The sequence below is a fragment of the Podarcis melisellensis genome (assembly GCF_964234715.1).
Source record: "Podarcis melisellensis genome assembly, chromosome: 3".
NCBI lineage: Eukaryota > Metazoa > Chordata > Lepidosauria > Squamata > Lacertidae > Podarcis > Podarcis melisellensis.
Genome location: NC_138530.1, coordinates 74,314,573 through 74,335,375, shown reverse-complemented (window position 1 = coordinate 74,335,375; position 20,803 = coordinate 74,314,573). Strand labels below are relative to the sequence as shown.

General features: G+C 43.5%; 1 protein-coding gene across 4 annotated transcripts in view; it reads left to right on the top strand.

Annotated features, from left to right (window-relative positions):
* Nucleotides 1-20,803, top strand: part of GRIK2 (glutamate ionotropic receptor kainate type subunit 2) — a 436,288-nt gene that overhangs the window by 98,205 nt on the left and 317,280 nt on the right. The window lies entirely within an intron of this gene.

The following is a 20,803-nucleotide window of genomic DNA, read 5'->3' as shown; positions in this document are numbered from 1 at the left end:
GTACAGAAAGAAGAAAGTCTTGTATTTGTATCACATTTTGCTGTTACTTTATTTACTTAAAGTATTTATAAACATTCCTTCAACCACGATCCCAGGGTGGAAATGATGCACTTGAGAACAAAGCTGAAACCCATGAAATTTAAAACAAAACACAAAATGCCAATTATGAAGGAGACCAGCAGAAGTGAGGATTAATATACATCCTCCTCCCCTTCGTGGTTCAAAGAACAAATAGGTATGCAAGGAGAATTCCCTGGATGCCTAAATCCAAGTTTGGGGCAAGTACTCTTTGGGGAGAGAATCCAAACATATTTAAAATCAGGAAATATGGAAGTATCAGCTATTAGACTCTTGAAATATCCCTTTGTGAGTTCCAAAACTTCCCACTTCCAACAGCATAGGAAAAGACCAAATGTTTGGTAAGTTAAAATTGGTTTACCTGCAAACTCTCCAAAGGTCAGGTTCATGAGCTTTTCTAAACATCAGTCAAAAAAAGTCACACAGGTGGTAAAACTTGGCTTAGTTACAAATTGGTTAAAGTTGCTAAATTATTGCTATATGAACAGACAGCATTTGCATGTTCAGTGGAACATAGGAAGCTATCCTATACTGAATCATAACATTGACTTGCCTACCTCACTATTGTCTACTCTGACTGGCAGTAGCTCTCTATGGTTCCAAACTAGGAACACTTCCAGCCCTACCTGGGGATTGAACCCAGAGACTTTCTGCATGCAAAGATGATGCTCTACCACCAGGGGCATAGCTAGCCACTCCAGCACCTGGAGTAGTGGGGGGCGGGGTGGTCTGTGTATGAGGGCACCGTGGCAATCCGTCCAGGGGGGCACCATGGCAAGCTGCCCACAGAATCCACCTAGCGGATGCAAGCCCCACGCTGCCATTTTGGGCAGCACGGGGGCCCGAGCCACTGTGTCACTCCCAGGAGAGACGCGTGGCTTGGGCATGCTGTAGGCCAGGCCCCACGGTAAGTGCCGCCCCCTGCAGTGTGCCATTTTTTCACCCCCTCAGGGATAACACCCGGGGCAGACCACACACTCCACACCCACTTCCTACGCCCCTGTCTACCACTGAGCTACAGCCCTTCCCCGTACAGTTGTCTTCTGTTCCACCCATACTCAAATGACTATCACTGCTGGGCACATGATCATCAATGTCTTCATATTTTTGTTATACCATACATATTATCTAGCTAGTCACTTCATGCATGTTCTTAGGATGATCTAGGTGAGATGCTTCTTTGGCTACCACAAGGATATGTCACATAGCCTGTAGTTAATTTAATCTCCAAATCCACATTCAAATTCCTCATAGTCCTTGCTCAACTGAGCAATGCAGATGTATGTACCTATAGAGCTTTTATACTCTTTTTACACTTCTGCCTCCAGTCATCAAAATATTTTGTGTATTAGCATTCAACAGAATGTGGGATACATGGAAGGCCACACTGCCTGTCTTCCACACTGATGGGTTTCAGATGCCAATTGAAAGCTTTTTATTTTTATTTGCCCAGGCTTTTGTGGTTTTGTAAATAGCAGTTTATCAGCAGTGTATGTGTTTCTGTTTTGATTGATTTTGTTATTATTTTTAGTGATTTTTTTTTAGTGCTGTTTTATTGTACATAAAACTTACAGACAAAATGCATATCCCTGAGCTTTTCTAAGGTAGGGCAATAAATGAATAAACCATTAACCAACCAACTCTGTGCAGGGATTTTCACACGGTCATCTTCGCTTTCATCATGAAGGCCACATCACCTGTGCTAAGCTCTGAGATACCCTGCATAGGACCAGGTTACTTTGAGTCACCGCCTTGTCTCTCAGATGCAGTAGGTCACTGCATCCTGAAAGAGTGTTTCTCCTTAATGTCCCCCAAATATCAGAGGCACGCTCCACAGTAACTCAGAGCAGGGCTTTCTGTGCCCCTGTTCTGTGGAACAGAGATACAACAGGAACATGCTTTCCTGTTTTTATATAAACAACTGAATATCTTCGTTTTGACAAACCTTTCCAGTTGTATGAAAATGTCTCTGCTTTAGGTGTCCATTTTGATTTTCATTTTAACCTATCTTTAGTTGTTTTGCGTTCTGCCTTTAAAATTATTTTTAGCTCTTTCTGTGGTGTGTTTGTAAATCACCTTGAGACATATGTAAAAGGTGATTCATAAATAAATGAACATTAAGAAATAGGGGACCACTATGGATTTCATGCTTAGGTACCAGATATGGGTTCATAGTCCTCAGATGCTTTGGATACATGTGGCTAAGGGTTAAAATGACATTCAAGAGGCTCACCGTGTTTTTGTGCTTCCTTGGAATAAACTGGCTATGACACAACTTGAGAACTTTCAGTTTTTAATACAGTAGTATTATTTTCCTTTTTTCTGGGCTAAAAAAAAAGCCAGTATCTTCTACTCTTGTCATTATGACAGTGTATCTGCAATCACCTATTTCAATGTGATTTCTCCAAATATTACTGGACTGCAACACTGATCAATCCCAGCCAGCATGGCTGATGGCCAGAGATGATGGGAGTTTATACAACAACATATGGAGGTTACCATATTGCCTACCTATGATCTATTTTCTCTTCCTTGCACCTGTTTCAGCTTTGAATTCTTCTCCTTAGATGGCACTAACAAATACAAAAATGGCCAACGGCAGTTGTCCTTTCCTGAGTAAGCACTGAATGATATTGTTGTTCTTGTGCCATTTCTCCAAGAAATGGTGAGAAACCCAGTGCTTTCCAAGACCTTCTTTCCTTTGAAATGTCACTATATGCTTATGCCATTTTACAACCTTTGAGTTTATTTACAAAGGTATAGGTGGAGAACAGGTGAATTCACACTTTTAACAGGTGGTGAAGTCCACTGGCCCACATCCGATATCCAGAGGCATGCAGCCAGTAACCTCAAATGCTGTTAGCTTACAGAGCCCCAAGAAACGGCTATTTCACTGTCTTCTCTGCGTTTATCACAGTCTCTGCCCCAAAATGAAGTTTCTGTTGTTTCATTTGCAGATCTACACCATGCATAGAAAGCACATTCAGTGCACATGACTTGCGCTGAAGAATCCTGGGAACTGTAGTTCTTCTTCATAGAGCTACAATTCCCAGCAGCCTTAACAACCTAAATATACCAAGATCAACCTACAGATACCATTTTTTTAAAAAAAATAAGACTTCAGAAAGACCCTGTTATTGAGAACAATCAGCAAATTCTCCTGACGAAAGCGTTACTTGGCAACTGTACAAGGTCTTTTTAAAAAGTCTTATTGAGTTTTGTATATCAATACAGCAAACACAATTATAACGGCATAGGAACAAACTTATCTAAAACGAAAATGGAGAGGAAGAGGACAAGGTAAAGCAGGAGAGGCATGGGTCAGCATTCACAGGTTTTGCTCATTTTAAATTAACAGGTGTGTCATGACCAAAATACATTTTGGACAGAGGCCAGTACAGGCTTCCCATATAGCATAGTAAACATCGGATCATCAATAAAGATAGTGGAGGCTGTTAGGTCTTTTGCCTGTTAGTGGATTGCTGGACCGAATCTATGTTTCTGTTGTTGTAATATGATACGTTTGGTGACCAAAAGGGCATAACTAATTCATTTTTGCCAGCCCAAAAGACCTTTGCAAGGACTGCTAAGGAGATACCCAGCTGTACCCAGGGAGATGTAACAGAGACAACTGTCTCTGTTAAATGTTTCATACACAACCCTCTCCCAATTTAATAACAATGTTGTAATCCATTGTACCTATACCAGACATGTGGCTCATCTTTGGGTGACTACAGTATACCTCTCAGGATCTTTTGCTTCTAAGTCATGCAGAGAAATAAAAATAGTGATTCTTATTCTTAGCTCTTGATAATCATAGCTTGTTTCCATGCCTTGTTGAGATCATCTAAGCTGTTTTGCACAATGTCCCCCAAAATATAGATTGGCAATAAAAGCAGAAAGCTCCAAATGAAACAACAAATAACATTTTGTCCAAGACTAGTTTTAGAAAAAGTTAATTACATACTTTGGGGTATAAAAGTTACCTTTGAATGTAGCCATGTGACTTCTTTCATTGCTGCCCTATCAATTTTATACCGGTTTGCCAATCATCTCTAATTTTTTGAAACATTTTCCTTCCACTAATTGAATAATAACTGCATATATATGATCAGCTAGTTTTGTATTTCTTTTTCTGTTTTAAAAAAGCAAAACTGCAGTCATTTTCTCTAGCATCTGAATGGCTGCTTCCTTGAATGATCAAAACCATCCCTTGAGGGGGGTGACAAAAGGGCCATTTGATCAGAATTTGGACATCTCTACCCTAGTGGGGCTTCTTATATACTCTTCTTTTTTGCCTTTAAACATCTGCCAGACAAAAAAATAAGAGTCTTTTAAAAATCTTAACTATTGCCCCCACTCCACCATTTGTTCAGATTTAGGGTGGCATGGAATCAGTTACCAACAAACAGTGGTACCTCAGGTTAAGTACTTAATTCGTTCCAGAGGTCTGTACTTAATCTGAAACTGTTCTTAACCTGAAGCACCACTTTAGTTAATGGGGCCTCCTGCTGCTGTCGCACTGCCAGAGCCCGATTTCTGTTCTCATCCTGAAGCAAAGTTCTTAACCTGAAGCACTATTTCTGGGTTAGCAGAGTCTGTAACCTGAAGCATATGTAACCTGAGGTACCACTGTATATCCATTTTTTTTTTTGAGTGCCATGCATGAATTAAGCACATTTCTTTAGGCTTCTATACATGGAACAAACCACCAGGGTATTTGAATAGCCTCTTTGTGGCTATCAAAGAGCAAACACAGTTCACATGTTACACCAAGCCAAATAATGGCTTAGTGCAAAATGTGTGAGCATATGGGCCATTTTGCTCCACTTGCTGCTGTGACACATGATTTGGCTTAGCATGTTTTCTGATCCTTTACAGCTCATGATTTACTTGGAGGAGGCAAACCAGAAGCTTGGGTTCAGACAGCTTAGATCACAGCAGTATCAGGAGGACTGGGGAAGCAGCAAAGCAGCCACAATATCCTCTCTGGGAGCCTGCACATTCATGGGTTTGCAATAAGCCATGGTTTGAGCCAGCTCACTGTAAAACTGGTTTACAGCAGTATTGTCATAGGCAGGAGAATGGCCTCTAACTGTACGTCTGAACAAATATCTCATTTGTTCCATTTTTTTATTTTTTGGTCTGTGTAATCATCTCTGTAAGGGATGCGGGTGGCACTGTGGGTAAAACCTCAGTGCCTAGGACTTGCCGATTGCATGGTCGGCAGTTCGAATCCCCGCGGCGGGGTGAGCTCCCGTTGTTCGGTCCCAGCTCCTGCCCACCTAGCAGTTCGAAAGCACCCCCAAGTGCAAGTAGATAAATAGGTACCGCTTTCTAGCGGGAAGGTAACGGCGTTTCCGTGCGCTGCGCTGGTGCTGGCTCGCCAGAGCAGCTTCATCACACTGGCCACGTGACCTGGAAGTGTCTTCGGACAGCGCTGGCTCCCGGCCTCTTAAGCGAGATGGGCACGCAGAGATGGGCACGCAACCCCAGAGTCGGACACGACTGGCCCGTACGGGCAGGGGTACCTTTACCTTTACCTAATCATCTCTGTAATCAGTACAGTATACATGTTAAATTTTGGAGATGGCTCAAGTATGTGCATGATATTGTGTTATAAAATTCCATTAGAATGAATATTTATCTTGAAGCATGGCTGTGTGTATGTGTGTGTGTGTATGTATGTATGGCTGTGTATGGCTGTGTGTATGTATGTATCTTTATAGAAGCCTTTGCTATTCGAGTGCCCTGTAAATGTTTTAGACTACAACTTCCATCAGTCCTAGCCAGCTATATAATTTTAGTGCAGAACACCTGCAGAGAACCAGGTTGTTGAAGGCTGCTTGATGCAGCCTTCATGCCATACAGTTCTATAGCAAATAGAACAGTAGAGGGATCAGGTTGTCCAGTACTGAATGGAGCTGTATTTCTGCTTGCAATTTTCAACCAGTGTTACAGCAAATCACCTGCATTTTTATTTTTTTTACTGATCTGTCAAAATGGCTATAGTTAAATAGTAGGCTTTTATGTAGTCTTATTCTTACTTTCCCTTGTGAAGAAAAGTGCACTCTCTGTTCTGTAAAATGTTTTTTGAATTATAAATGGGTTTTAAAAATGCCAGAAAGCCTCTTTCTGAATCAGAAAAAAGGGAAAACTCTGTAGCACTGATCATGGCAAATGTAGTTCCTTTTTATTCCCTTTTAAACTCTTTTAGCAAATAACAGAAAATTTGTGCTGACGTTTGTCAACAACTCTGGTATAAAGTTGTGGCAAAACTAACTTTGCATCATATTGAATGTTATTGCTGTTGTGGCATAGTATCCTAATACATGTCTCCCTTATTGCTGCTGTTTTGCTTATAAAAACCTGAGAATAGTTCTGCACCCCATTCTCACAGTGGTCGCCCAGATGCCTGTGGATAACCAGCAAGCAGGAATCACACACAAGACCACTCTCCTCTCCAGTGATTTTCAGTAACTGCCACTCAGAATCATTGCTGCCTCCAACTGTGAAGGAAGAGCATGGTTATTATGGCTAGTAGAGATTGAATTAGCCCTTTCCTCCATGAATTTGTCTAATCCTCTTTCAAAGCCATCTAAGTTGGTGACCATCACTGCCTCCTTGGGGAGCAAGCTCCATAGTTTCATTATGCATTGCATAAAGTAAAGGTAAAGGTACCCCTGCCCGTACGGGCCAGTCTTGCCAGACTCTAGGGTTGTGTGCTCATCTCACTCTATAGGCTGGGAGCCAGCGCTGTCCGCAGACACTTCCGGGTCACGGGGCCAGCGTGACAAGCTGCATCTGGCGAGCCAGCACAGCACACGGAACGCCGTTTACCTTCCCGCTAGTAAGCGGTCCCTATTTATCTACTTGCACCTGAGGGTGCTTTCGAACTGCTAGGTTGGCAGGCGCTGGGACTGAGCGACGGGAGTGCACCCCGCCGCGGGGATTCGAACCACTGACCTTTCGATCGGCAAGTCCTAGGCGCTGAGGCTTTAACCCACAGCGCCACCCGCGTCCCAATTGCAATAGGTACTTCTCTTCTTTTTTCTTTTGCAAATCTTTAGCTTTGCAGTCTTTGGCTTTGTAAATCTTTAGCTTCCTGCCCTCTAGCCCATTGGCAACCTTGCTCATACCTGATGACCACATTCTCTCAGCTGCCCATGTCTTGATTTAGTTGCATCTAAGTGTGATAACATGCTTCATCTGTGGTCTTCAAAGCGACTAGAAATATATGTAAAAGGCAGCTCCCTGTTGAATACTAATCTGCGATTCATATGCAAGATTTTCTGTAGTAAGTATTGTGTTTAGATCTAGAATATGCCTTCTGCAGTCTTGGGAAGAGATATGCAAATAACCTTTGAATAAATTTCCTTGCCTAGCTGCATCATGTGCGTGAGTGTTCAGAGATCTGCAAACACAGATATTCTATTATTCCATGTCTGCTCTGAGGAAGTTTGACTAAAAATGAGAGCAATGGTCAGCCAGGTTGGCTTTAGCTAAGCCATGTGGGTTCCATGTGGTGGAACCTCCTTGGTGTTGGAATAACGAGGGTCCAGGTTCCACCACAAATGTTGCTCTGTAATTCTGTGAGATACTGTGCAATATTTCCCTTCTCTGACACATCATGATGCTTCTCAGCTGCACTTAGAGAGAAGAACCAATTCCAGTAGAGAGAACCTTCTGGTTCTGTGAATTGCATTTTGAGTACCATGTCTTCAGTGTTTTCTGTGTGATTGTTATTATTGATTTATTTATTAAATTTGCATTCCCCCCCCTTTATCTGTGGATCTCAGGGCATTTTACAACATAAAATTACAATAAAAGCCACAAAATGCATAGTAAAAATAAGCACAACAAACCAATTATCCCCACCTGCCTGCCTGCCGACAACACATTTAAAAGGACATACAGCGCCAATCAGCCAAAGGCCTGGTTCTAGAGGAACACTTTGCCTGGCACCTAAAGGTGTATAATGAAGGCCTGGGGAGAGCATTCCTCAAACAGGGAGCCACTGCAGAAAAGGCCCATTCTCACGTTGCCACCTTCTGTACGTCTTGTGGAGGAGGCACACAAAGAAGGGCCTCAGAGGATGATCTCAGGGTGCAGGCAGTTCATGGGGAGAGGTGGTCCTTGAGGTATTGCGGTCCTGAGCTGTTCAAGGCTTTATAGGTCAACACGAGCAAAAAAACAGCTAATTAGTTTACAGGCCCAATTCAGACCAATTGGCAGCCCATGCAGTCAGGCCAGGATCAGTGTAATATGCTCAAACCATCTTGCCCCAGTGAGCAAGCTGGCTGCTGAATTCTGCACTGACCGAAGTTTCCGAACCATCTTTAGAGGCTGCTTCGGATTGGAAGCTGCCAGGGGCTTAAGCCCAGGACTAATGCCAGATCACTTTATTCCCTGCGCCACTGAGTCAGCTCCTAGGCAGAGGGAGCTTTCAGCCTGATCTCTGCTGTTTTGCAGTGCAGCCCCTATCGTGGTCAGAGACACTAGTATGGCTTTGTAAGACCAGCTGGAGCAGGTGGTAGCTGATGTTGCTTTTTCCACTTCCTGTTGCTAAGCCACAAAAGGCCCCACAGCACAGTGCCTTTAGGCAACTGCCTGAGGGTGCTCCATTCTCCAAAAGGGAAAGAAGAAGGTGATCATGGCAGGCAGCCAGTGGTTGTCGCTTATGGAAATGCTTGATTTACTGATGTGCTACAATCAACACATGCATATTAAAAAGTGAGCACATTCACACTGCTCTGTGCCTCCCTTCTAAAGACTGCCTCAGACAGAAAGGGAAGGGAGGGGAGCATATGCCAATGCAATGGTGGAGAGGCCTCTTGGGAATTACCTGTCTCCTGGATATCACTGTTCCACTTAAATGTACCTGAAATGCTATCTTTGAGCATTTTAAGGGCATATCTCATTTGCTTGGCTGGAAAAAGAGAATAAGAACCCTATTTCCAGTAGCATCATTGGAATGATTACTGGCATTACACTGCCTGAAACAGAGGCTGGTGCTATTTGACTTGACACATTCTTCCAGGCAGCTTCAACCACTAGTGGCTGGTGCACGTACCATGCCATTACTTTCTGCTGTAAATGTGCAGGTTTTTACAGCTGATGTGTGTCAGGATAGCTTTTGTGGTCATGCATGCAGTGTAACAGGGTTTTTTATGGTTCTATTAAATATGGCAGGGGGGAAAGCAGTTGTTTTACAACAGACATAAACAATACTGCTTGCAGCTATATTGTATGATAGTGAGGCACACTGTATAGTCAACAAATAGGACTTTGAAAGAGGTGGAAAATGAAACATACAAAACTATGGCCTCTTTGAAATTTTGAAATTTTAGATTTCTTTTTTTAAAAAACCCTTTAACCCATCAAACTCTTCTTGGCTGAATGCTTTTCTTCCTTTTCTTCCAGTGACCTGAATATCCAGCTAACAAAACAAAGCTGATAAAAGCAAATCAAGCTAGAATGTTGTAGGTAGGTGAAGGCCTAAATCAGGCAGTGAACTGAATATTGGTTTTTATGCCCATTCCTTCTCTTGCCTATACATGGTGTATACACTTTTTAAAAAGTGTATGGAGAGGACATTCCTGAAAATGGAAAGAATACCCACAACCCCTTTTGCAAAATCCACTGAGATAAATAAATATATTGCCATGCTTATGGCACAATCTAGCAAAAGTAAGGATAGAATGTCATGCCGGGAGGACCCTGTCAAAGTAGAGCAGAAGAAAAGGTATCTGAAGAAGTGTGCATGCACACGAAAGCTCATACCAAGAACTAACTTAGTTGGTCTTTAAGGTGCTACTGGAAGGAATTTTGTTTTGTTTTGACTATGGCAGACCAACACGGCTACCTATCTGTAAAGTAGAGCAGGTTCCCTACTCCTGACATTCAGCTCCCAAATGATGAAGAACTGCAGAAATGGTGATGGGCCTGGGGGAGGGGCAGGGCCAATGTCTTGTCCTTGTCCACTTTCTCATATGGCCGTAATAGTGGTGCCGGGGTGAGTGGGAAGGACTTGTGTTCCATTTAAACCAATCACAATTGAGTTAGACGTTAAGTCCCTTTGCTTTCTTTTCCTTGGGACTTGACCTGAGCTAAATTTTATCCAGTATGTGTAGCATCGGGGTGACAATTGTACAGTATAAAATGTGCACTTTAGACATAAATAAATCAGTCAAAGTTGAGGAGAAGCAGATATCCCGTGTGGTTGCTTAACTAATGCTTGAGTTAACAAATAAAAGGAGACTCTGATGGAATGCCAGCTTGTATATTTCTTGTATGTAAACTTCAGCATGGCAAAATGTATTGGATAGATGTGTTTTCTGTCCAGGCAGGAAGTCCCACTATGCTTGGTGCATCAACTTGAAAAATAAATTGTGGACCCCATATTTACTGTGGGAGGGGCATTTTTTAAAAAATGGCGCACTCCTATTATGATACAACACAGTACTGCTGCCATTCTGTTCTCAAGTCCCATTGATCAGGGACTTGAGCTCTATGGTAGAACATCTGCTTTGTGTGCAGAAGGTCCTGGGTTCAATCCACAGCATCTCTATGTAGGACAAGAAGATAAACCTGCCTGAAACCACTTCAAACCACCAGATGGACCAATGGTCTCACTCAGAATGGGCAGTGTGGATTTCATGCAGGCAGCTAGGCATATCATTTGAAGACCTTGCTGTGTTTCCTGAACCTCTTTGAATAAATGTCCAAAGAAAAGTTAGAGCCCCAACAGAGCTAAGTTTGGTGCCTATCTTACCAGAGGATTACATAAGAGATGGTTATATGTGGCTGAGTAAACATGCACCTCCAAACAGCTGGCTCTGGCCCTAACTTGTGTCAAGCAATTGGCACAACTCCTGATTAGAAATTAATTAGATCGATGTCAGCAGAGCACACACAGTTTCTTTCTCATAGAAGAACATGCCAAATCCATTAAGAATAAACTACTTGATGCTGATTCCAGTCTTGCATGCTTTGTCAGTTCAGCTGCATATCTCGCCAGTGTTAATGAGATGCACTGTGTGAGTAGTTTTATTGGCATAAGCGTGCAATGTTCTAGTTTATCCTGAAATTTCATTCCTTTTGGCTGCGATACTTTTCTTCTTTCTAAAGCAGAAATTCAGTTCTAGCACTAGTTCCTTGGTTGGAAGGCTGCATTAAATAATTCTCTAGAATTCTAAAGGCTGCAGAATAATAATAGTAAGGAATTATAATGAGTTGCTTCTTTTTGCTGGTTTTAAATTCCATGGCAATGTAAAGATTCTGGATTGCACTGGGATCAAGATTTGGGGCCCCACCTTGAGGTACGGCACCTGAAGTGTGTATGTGCACATGTGAGTACAAGTTCCAGGGATGAATAGGATCCAGATGTTGGTGGAAACATCCCCCCCACTTCCCCTCCCCCTCCCTAGGGGGGTTGAATAGGATCCTCACTGATTCACATCCGTTTTGAAGGGGTGGCAGTCTTCTCCCTGTCCTAGCACAGATCTGATTTGGAAAGAAATAATAATAATAATAATAATAATAATAATAATAATAATAATAATAATAATAATTTATTTGTACCCCGCCCATCTGGCTGGGCTTCCCCAGCCACTCTGGGCGGCTTCCACAAAAATATTAAAATACTCTAATACATCAAACATTAAAAGCTTCCCTGAACAGGGCTGCCTTCAGATGTCTTCTAAAAGTCTGGTAGTTGTTGTTCTCTTTGACATCTGGTGGGAGGGTGTTCCACAGGGAGGGCGCCATTACCGAGAAGGCCCTCTGCGTGGTTACCTGTAACTTGGCTTCTCGCAGTGAGGGAACCGCCAGAAGGCCCTTGGAGCTGGACCTCAGTGTCCTGGTAGAATGATGGGGGTGGAGACGCTCCTTCAGGTATACAGGACCGAGGCCGTTTAAGGCTTTAAAGGTCAGCACCAATACTTTGAATTGTGCTCGGAAATGTACTGGGAGCCAATGTAGGTCTTTTAAGACCGGTGTTATGTGGTCTCGGCGGCCACTCCCAGTCATCAGTCTAGCTGCCGCATTCTTGATTACTTGTAGTTTCCGGGTCACCTTCAAAGGTAGCCCCACGTAGAGTGCATTGCAGTAGTCCAAGCGGGAGATAACTAGAGCATTCACCACTCTGGCGAGGCAGTCCGCAGGCAGATAGCGTCTCAGCCTGCGTACCAGATGGAGCTGGTAAACAGCTGCCCTGGACACAGATTTGACCTGTGCCTCCATGGACAGCTGCGAGTCCAAAATGACTCCCAGGCTGCGCACCTGGTCCTTCAGGGGCACAGTTACCCCATTCAGGACCAGGGAATCCTCCACACCTGCCCGCCTCCAGTCCCCCAAGAACAGTACTTCTGTCTTGTCAGGATTCAACCTCAATCTGTTAGCTGCCATCCAACCTCCAACCGCCTCCAGGTAAGTAAAGTGGTCCTTCTAGTTACATACTGCTCATACATACATACTTTTGGGTTATGAATGCGACAAACCCAGAAGTGTATACTTTCGGGTTTCGCCATGTCGCATGCGCAGAAGCGCTCAATCGTGCCATATGCATTCTTAGAAGCGGTGCCTCTGCCTATGTACTTTTCAGGTTGCGGACGGACCCCTGGAATGAATTTAATTCGTATCCGGAGGGTCCACTGTATAGGAAAAACTGCTGCTTTGTTCTAATAAGACCCTATGTGGTTTCAGGGGTGTGGGTGGGTGTGCTTATCATGTGTCCTGCTCCATTCTTCTAACACCTGTTTATTACACATTCTACAGATCTATGCATGCAGCAGTAAGAGTTAACATGCAGTTCTGCATCAGTATCTTCCCATACTTAGCCAGCAATCCTAATTCCACTTACTTAGAAATGAGTGCCATTGAATTCAATAGGACATGCTTCTGAATGGACAATGGGCTAGGAGTGCAGCTTTAATTGTTAACTGGGGTTAGATTAGGCAGCAAAATGAATACCAAGAAATAGTGACCTGATAGTAATACTACCTAAATTCTAAAACAGAACTGGGATTTGAACTGTGATCTTCTAGATAGAAAGTCAAAATGTTGTACATGCTTGTAAGTGCAGTGGGAATTATGTAAGGCTATAGCTCAGTGGCGTGCATGCTTTGCATGCAGAAGGTGCTATTAAATTCTGGGTATCTCCAGCTAAAATTATCAGGTAGCTGGTGAAGTCTGAGAGCTGCTGGAACCAGGGAGAATTGGTAGTATTCCCCATGTTACGAGTTTTGCCATCAGATTTCTGTAAATACGGATAATCACTGTGAGTTTCTTTGGACAGAGCCTTGGCCTTGACAAAGGACTCTTAATAGACAAGGATATTAAGACAATGAGGGTCAGTGGCAGCTGGTTTGTTAGGAGGCTACCACTGATACAGGATCACTCTGGAAGGTTCAGAATGGGGGAAAGAACAAAGGTAGGTGTCATAAATCTCTCCAACTAAGGATGAAGTAATCTGGGTATTTGAATGAAAGGGAGGAAACTCAGTTTTTGGAAAGAGACTGGAAGACACCTGAGCTTCTTGAGCCTCTAGAGTCTAGAAAGTGCTTTCAAAATGGGGCAGTAGACTTGACTGTCCAGGGTTTTGAAACATAAAGCCTCTACCTGTGTTCAGCTTGTATATTTAGTAAATAATATAAGGTATTGTAAAATGTTGTAAGATTCCAGTAGAAGCCAATCCCAGGTAAGTGCTACCCCCTTAGATCTTCTCAGTGGTAGGAGTGGGTGTTAGAATTATTTCAGGTCAAGGGTGGCCTGAGGCATTTTGGCATTTGAGGCAAAATGTCCTGCTGCCACTCCTATAATGGGAGGGCTTGAGGGGCTTCCCCTCCAGGAAAAGACCTTGCAAAGCCTTGCCACCCTGCTGGGTGGGATTCAGCAAAGGAGAAATCATTGCTGATTCTGGTGCTAATTCTTCAGCATGAGTGGGACACCCATGGTAGTGCCACCTCAGGGACTTCTACTGCCTGAGGCGGCTGCCTCTCTATACCTCATCATTGCATCAGCCCTGTTTGAGGTGACCACATGGAATAAAAGGCCATGGTCATTTGAATGTGAGCTATGTTCACATGTATTAAACTCTAAAAGAAGAAAGCGGCCAGCATTTCTACATTATTTACAAGCCATTCAGAAGGATTAATACAGATTATGCTGTTGACATTTTGTTTACTTTCATTCTGAATAAAATAAGATGGCCACATGGTCAGTCTGGAAATAGATTTATGTGAAACTTGCATTCTTAAGTACTGCAGCATCAGAGTTTCTACAATCGCCTCATAATAGCAATTTTGTTTATGATTACCAGGTTTCCTGTTTTTGCATTGTACGCAGTGGATTTCTAAATGGCAATTACTTCCACAAATAACTAGTTCTCTCTGTGTTTGCTATATTTCTAAATACAGAATTTTCAACATTTCAAAATGAGATGAGTTTGTCATATGGACATCAAATGTTTTGTTTAGCATTTTTCTCTGTCAATCTGTAGCTAATGTGGAACTGAGAATTGGCAGCAATAAGGGGACGCCGATGTGCCTTGGGGTCCCTAGGAATGAAAGGTGGCAGGTGCTAAACACAAACATGGTGTACGATCAGTGGCAGATCTAGGTCAAAATCTTGGCAGGAGGGCAGGAAAACTCATCTCTGCTCTACATGTTCAAGTTCTGTTTGAAAGCACTCATTGCCTCCCCTCCCTTCCACTTTGTTTCTGGAGATCCTGCCTGGCTGTTAAATGGATTCTTGCTGCTGTTGCATCTTGAAGCCTCTCTCTCTCTGTGTGTTTTTTTAACCAGGCTGTGCATATGGATTATATGGTTGGTTGCTCTCACATGGATAATTCATTGCATATATGCTCTGCTTGGTAAGCATCTGGGAATTGTGTGTAGAACTGATGCAAAGGGACAGAGTGTGGTTGCAGAGTAAATTGAAAGATGTGATTTCTGCTTCCTGGGCCTTCAGGAACTGTCCAACTGAAATACACATCTTGTAAAAGCTGGCCTCCTTAGGCTTTAAGTCTGCCTCAGTTTCCTTACATGTTTAATGCTATGGTTTTCAGGGAATTTTTACATTTTGATAGCTTGTGGTATTCATGCACTTGATTTTGTTCTATGCCAGGGTTTCAGCTGTGGTGCACCAGTTTCGGAGCTCCCTCTCCCCTCCAGAGGTGCCTGCTTTTTAGGTACCTTTTTATTTTGTAGGCTTTTTAACCTCTGGTAGTTTCTGTCACTGCCCTTTACTGGTTTATTGGTTTGTTGCTGTTTCATGGTATGCTAATAACCCACCCTTGTAAGTTTTTGATTGCGGAGTGCTATTTTAAAAAGTTAAAATAAAGCAAAACAGGGAGGCATTCTGCATATGCAAACCAATATGTTAAGATTTGCTGAACTGCTATCTCATTTCCAGGCACTTTTCTCAGAACCTCATGCTTGGTTTTAAGCCACGCTTTTAACTGATGCCAAAAGTTGAATCGATCAGTCACTGGAAGCAGCAAGTAAGTGCATGTGAGATGTTCAGAATGCATGGGCCTGTGAGAAGCTGACCTGCTCCAACAATTTCTGTGTGATACTGGGACAGGAGATATTCTAGGTTCCATAGACTTTTCTGTGCATGCATAATGTGTGAAAAGTCCCTTCAGTGTAAGAATGGCCACAATCATCAGCTGCTATATCAGACTCTCTTTGGTGTTTAGCAGCACCTTGCAAAATGTCTTTCCTCACTGCAAGTCTGATGATGACATCATTTTTCACAACTCTAGGCTCCTTCCAAATGCTCTTTTCCTAGCTTAGTGTTATGATGCCTCTTATCCCATACAATCCAGGTCCTTGTGTTTGCTTGTTGGATCCTTACAGATCTCTGAGACACACATAAATACATCCCTACAAAATTTATTTATTTATTTATCCCTACATTATTTATGGAATAATGTCTCTCATGTCTATTGTTGCTTGCCAAAATCAAACTTTGAACTTCACTGTTCACAAGCTCTTTATTCTCAAAGATATTCGGTAGTTTCACAACTCCTGAAGACCAGCATTAAGTTTCTTCTTAATGAAAGCATTGTGGTGGATGAACCTCAGCTGCTTTTGGACTTCAAGTCCCATCAGCCCCAGCCAGCATAGTTCGTGGTCAGTGATAATGGGAGCTGGAGTCTAACAACATTCAGGAGGCCACTGGTTCTTCACCCCAGCAACTAAGTAACTCTCTCTCTCTCTCTCTCTCTCTCTCTCTCTCTCTCTCTCTCTCTCTCTTGTCTGATTGTCTGACTCACTTTTTTAATTTAAGTTTTTGTTTTTGCTATTTCCCTGCACTTTGGCTTGATGCCATCTATTTTAGAGGAAAGAAAACAGACAATTCTGTGAATGTGTAGATAAGTTAGAGTAAACCATTCAACACCTGACTTTTACAAAGAAGTCAAACAGGCATTGGCTGCAGTTCTAAGAATGCATCCTAAGATATTAGCTCTACTGGATTCTTTGAGATTTACTTCCCAACAAAAACATTCAGGGTCTGTGCCAACAATTTGGAATTCTAAGTTATCGGCACATCTTTTTGGAAAGCCCCCAAAATATTTTGTTAACAGATACTGCCTTGGTATCAATTGCTATGAGATGTGTGTGTAAATCTCTTGCATCAAGCAAAGACACATTCTTATACTTTTTAAAAGACATACAGGGAGATTGTATGCTTCATTATTCACTGTGTGATTTCAACTGAGTATATAATATTTTTTTAACCTGAATCATCTCCCACTATTACTGCTTGTTGGCATGGTAGCTGTGCCAATGCAACTACTTGTATTGATGAAAACTTATACCAGTGCCTTACCATCAAGGTAAAGGTAAAGGTACCCCTGCCCATACGGGCCTGTCTTGACAGACTCTAGGGTTGTGTGCTCATCTCACTCTAGAAGCCGGGAGCCAGCGCTGTCCGCAGACACTTCCGGGTCACGTGGCCAGTGTGACAAAGCTGCTCCGGCAAACCAGCACCAGAGCAGCACACGGAAACGCCATTTACCTTCCCGCTATAAAGCGGTACCTATTTATCTACTTGCACTTAAGAGTGCTTTCGAACTGCTAGGTGGGCAGGAGCTGGGACCGAACGACGGGAATGGCGGGGTGCTTTACCATAGCTCCTCTAATTACCCATGCATGTTCTTTTGATTCTTAAGAGCAAAGAGTTCCAGGAAGAACAAATATAGCAGCAGCTAATCAGCATTATGTCACTGATGTCATAATCTCTCCTTTCCAGATGCATCATCTGAAGGAGGCATTTGGACCTCTTTTAAAAATCAAGAAAGCAGAGAAGTATTTAGACAAACACAGAAACTCACAAAGAACCAGCGTAGTGCATTAGATATAGGGTAAAATGACAGCAAGACCCAATCCAGAGCTGCCTGAGCCATAACCTGTAAATGCAAGTTTATGGTGCAGCATGAACCAAGTTTTCCACCCCTTCACCTAGCTACCTTGCTTTCAGAGAGATCATGCCAGTTCTTCCTTCAAGTAGCTCATGGCCTCCCCTTTATTCTCACTGCCAGAGGTGGGCAGAAGGTAGATAGGGACCTACTCAGCAGTGGTTAGTGGAGTGGGGCTGCAGTGTTTAACTGGCTTCTCAACACAGAGGTCACTGACAGTCACTCAGAGGGAGCAGTGGTGGAGAAGTTGGTACAGGGCTGTTGCGCCAACTTGATGCCCTGCTGCTTGCTGTGCCTGCACTGCACTGACCTCCCCACCACCTCTCAGCAAGGTAAGCAGTGCAGCCCACACTGCCCTACTGACCACCACTGAATGTACTGGTAGATTCCTGGGTGGTTTGAATAGATTGGCAAGGATTTCAGATTTCCAGTTTGTTTAACAATGTCAACAACAAAACGACTCTCTTCCTCCCCTAAAGTATACTACTTAAATTAGGAAATCTGTTGGGGAGAGTAACCAGAAGCACATTGTTTTGTTTGAAAGAACTGCACTGAAAAGAAATCCTCTGGATTCAGAATTTTTGTACTTTTACTTGTATACCTTTTACACCCAGCTCTGCTCAGTGAATCATGGGGGTTCTAGTGACAAACAAAGCAGATCGCACAAGTCTTACCATCACTTTGAGTGCTTTGGCAGAAAGGCAGCCTATAAATGTAATAACCTTCTCTCTGAGGACAGTTTCTCTCAGGATCCAGCAGCCGGTTTTCACTCCCTCAGAATGCTGGTGAGCAATCAAAGCACATCAGCTCAGGGACCAAAAGTGTTGTTGTTGTTGCTGCTCCAGCAGCAGCAGCAGATGATGATGATTGCCACAAAACTCCTGCACGTACACCATTTAAAACACATGATTTTGCTCAAGGAATCATGGGAACTGTAACTTACCTTCACAAACCTACAATTCCCAAGCACCCTTAACAAACTACAGTTCCTAGTATTCTCTGCAGGAAGCCGTGTGCTTTAACTGTGTGATGTGTATGTACCCTTAGCAAATTTGCCACCACTGCACAGATGGGATTCCATGGTATTTTTGAGAACTGCTAACTAAGGTCTGTTCTGGTTTGCCAGGTTTATTTCAGGTTGGTTGCTCTTGTAGAAAACAGCATCCTGATGATGCTACTTGTTCTGTATATTTGGCTGGCTAATCTGCAGTCCTCCAGATGTTGCTGGCCTCCAACTCCCATCAGACACGGTCACCAATGGCCAATGATAAGGGAAGCTGTGGTCCAGCAACACTTGGATGCCCCCATCTCGTTGCCCATCCCTGCTGCATATAGCCAACTGTAAAATATTTTCTTTAAAATCTTATGACTGCAGTCTCCGTAAGCTTGATACAAGCTTGTATTTATCTTGCATGACAGCATCCTTTCCCTTCTATATAACTCTCATTTATTTATCCTGATATTGCTTTGTCAATGCATCTGTGTAGTCTTGAAGCATTGCTTGTAGTTTCACGGTGAAATTCCAGCCTGGGGCAACTTTAATCTAAAATGCAGTTTGATGAATCTGGAGAGAGACCTTCAAGAGGCTTTTCCACACAATGAAGCTAAGTGTGCCCTAGCTGCATTTTGTCCTCCCACAAGTCCTTACAGCATGATATCTCTTTTAATTTAAATGCAATAGCTTGCAGGGATGTGGGGGGGGGGGCGGGCAAGGGACAGAAGGCTCAAGAAATGGACTCCGCTACTGTAGGAGGTATAGGATAGCTACACCATTGTTGGGCTTGGTGCTTTTTTAAAAGGTTAAATGAGTGCATGCTAATATAGAAGAAAGAGTGTGTTCAGAGCTGATAAAAAAGCTGCAATGAACTGGAGGCCATCAAAACACTTTCTAGTGACTTTTTGAATTTCACTTTGATAGCAAAATCCAATGTATGGGGAATCCCTCTGACAGTCATAGTCAGATGGTTTCACAGTAGAGGTGGAACGGACAAAAGATTCTTCAGAACTTTGCCTTGCATTCTCTCACCAGTGGCTCATTTAGCACATGATGCTAAAACCTATTTTAGTGCTACAGGAACAATCTTACACACTTCACCCTCCTCTGCTTTGGTGTTATCCCAAGGAGATTGCAAACATCTGCTTTTAAGCTAAGCTAAAGTCCTATTTGGGACATGGGTGGCTCTGTGGGTAAAAGCCTCAGTGCCTAGGACTCGCCGATCGAAAGGTTGGCGGTTCGAATCCCCGTGGCGGGGTGCGCTCCCGTTGCTCAGTCCCAGCGCCTGCCTACCTAGCAGTTCGAAGCACCCCCGGGTGCAAGTAGATAAATAGGGACCACTTACTGGCGAGAAGGTAAACGGCGTTTCTGTGTGCTGTGCTGGCTCGCCAGATGCAGCTTTGTCACGCTGGCCACGTGACCCAGAAGTGTCTTCGGACAGCGCTGGCCCCCGGCCTCTTAAGTGAGATGGGCGCACAACCCTAGAGTCGGACACAACTGGCCCATACGGGCAGGGGTATCTTTACCTTTACCTTTAAAGTCCTATTTGTGTCTGAACTTGGGGAAACTGTTTAAGCTATGGTTTATTCAAATAAGTTAGAGTCCACCTCTGGCTTATTGATCTGGCTTGTTAGAAAACCATGTTCTGTTTCTAATTCCTTGTTAACAAGCCAACACAACAAACCACTTTTTTGTTCTGGCTTCTTTGAACAAACCATAGCAAGGAATGCTGCTTAGTTTAAACAGTGGAAGCTCACGTTCTCTTCACAACCATTCCGGAGGAGGAGAAGGCAAGGCTCAAGGCTTGCTGAGGCTCATTACCATAGCACTAAACCATGGTTGATCATTACATGGGAGAAGGCCTTATTCACTTTGCTACATGCCAGGGGTACCAACTTGAATAAATTTTTGAGGGGAGGGAAGTAAACTCCAGGGGACGCGGGTGGCACTGTGGGTAAAACCTCAGCGCCTAGGACTTGCCGATCGCATAGTCGGCGGTTCGAATCCCTGCGGCGGGGAAAGCTCCCGTATTCGGTCCCAGCACCTGCCAACATAGCAGTTCGAAAGCCCCCCCCCCCCGGTGCAAGTAGATAAATAGGGACCGCTTACTAGTGGGAAGGTAAACGGCGTTTCCGTGTGCTGCGCTGGCTCACCAGATGCAGCTTGTCATGCTGGCCACATGACCTGGAAGTGTCTGTGGACAGCGCTGGCTCCCGGCCTATAGAGTGAGATGAGCGCACAACCCTAGAGTCTGTCAAGACTGGCCTGTATGGGCAGGGGTACCTTTACCTTTACCTTTTAAGTAA